We start from the raw sequence: 1,588 nt of genomic DNA on the forward strand, positions 1-1,588 counted from the left end.
AGCTTGTTAATCCCTCATTAAGTCAAATTACAGTAAATGAAGCTGTTCAGAGATGAGATGTTAGCATGGCCCAAGGTGGTATAATCTAGCCCAAGTGCTAGTTTCCAGTTTATATCAGCTGAAGAATTATAAAAATGAGGTAATGTAATTAGTACTGATAGGATTTGCTGAAAACATGCTACAGAGATAACACAAATAGTGGTAACACAAATAGTGTTAACACAAATATAAAAATCTTTCTTTTGTTACTATCAAAATAGTAACACAGGTATCTGTGCTGTCATATTTAAATTTGCTATGGTTGAGGGGACTGGTTTTTCCTCCTCTTCTTGGCTGGTTCTTCTGAAACTGCATTTAAGTTCCAGTGGGAACTTTATAATGGTAAATACTGTTTAGTGTGACTTGACATTTTTTCAGGCAGATAATGTACCCAGGAGTGTCTCCTTCCTGGCCCAATGACTCAGAAACTCTGAAAATATACTGCAGTGTGGGAACTAAAGAAGCGTTGCAGGAGGAATTGCTGGTGACTAATTCAGTGACAAAACAGTGGGCATAAGCTGTATTTTTTGCATGTCGTTAATCTACACGTTTTCTTAGATCCTAATATTTTTTCTAATGGACATTGGTGTGATTTGGAATTGCTGCTACCCTTCTTACTATTTGTAGCCTCAAAGTCTATACCTGACATTTATCCAATATTCATACTATTTGTTTGATAAACTCTGTAATATCTTGTCTGTTGTATATTTTCAAGAATCAGACTGAAACTAACTCTTGTCTGCCGTAAAATCTCTATTTTGTTCAAGATGGAAGATTCTTTATGTTAAGTTAAATGTGAATAAAGAACCTGCTTAGTTCTTTTTTTTTTTTATAAAGATCTTAAGTTCAAGCTCTGTTACGTAAAACAGATGAAGAGCAATACCTTCTTATTCAGCATGTTCCAGTTTCATTTTGATGGAAGACTATAATTAATGAATGCAAACTGAGGTGTAGGTTTGTATGAAGGGATGTAAAGACCATCATTTAATCATTTTATCTAATTTACAAACTTGAGAAAATTGGACAAGCTGATACAGTGTTGAGACGAGGTATTCTTGTCTAGTGAAATAGGACTCTTCTGTCTTCAAATACAGAGGATAAGCTTCATATGTCTGGCCAAGTTAACCTTTTGATGGTTTATGCCTTTTGTAGATAGGTTGATAAAGATGAGAATTCCAGCTTGTGCCTTTTGTATTTGGAAGTCCTGATGGCTAGCATTTGATCTTCTGTTATACAGCTGGGTGCTGACATTAGGGTGCATTTTATGTTTCTTTCAATGTTTCTGAGAAACTTAAATTTGAATTGAATTTTCTTTGGTTCTAGCTGTTGAACAGACTATTGCAAATAAGGATCTTGCACACAATTGAGAGTAACACACAAAGAAAAAAAGGAAGAATAGTAATAGTGAATTTTATTGAAATAATGTCAGGAATGTAGTTTAGTGATCACGAGTGAAATAGCTCATCTCAAAATTATATGCCAGGGAAAGGTCTAAAAACAGTGAACTGTCTCATCTTGGAGTGAGAAATTCTATGCTGAGGCTGTACTT

Source organism: Merops nubicus, unplaced genomic scaffold (assembly GCF_000691845.1).
Source record: "Merops nubicus isolate BGI_N331 unplaced genomic scaffold, ASM69184v1 scaffold9449, whole genome shotgun sequence".
Lineage (NCBI taxonomy): Eukaryota > Metazoa > Chordata > Aves > Coraciiformes > Meropidae > Merops > Merops nubicus.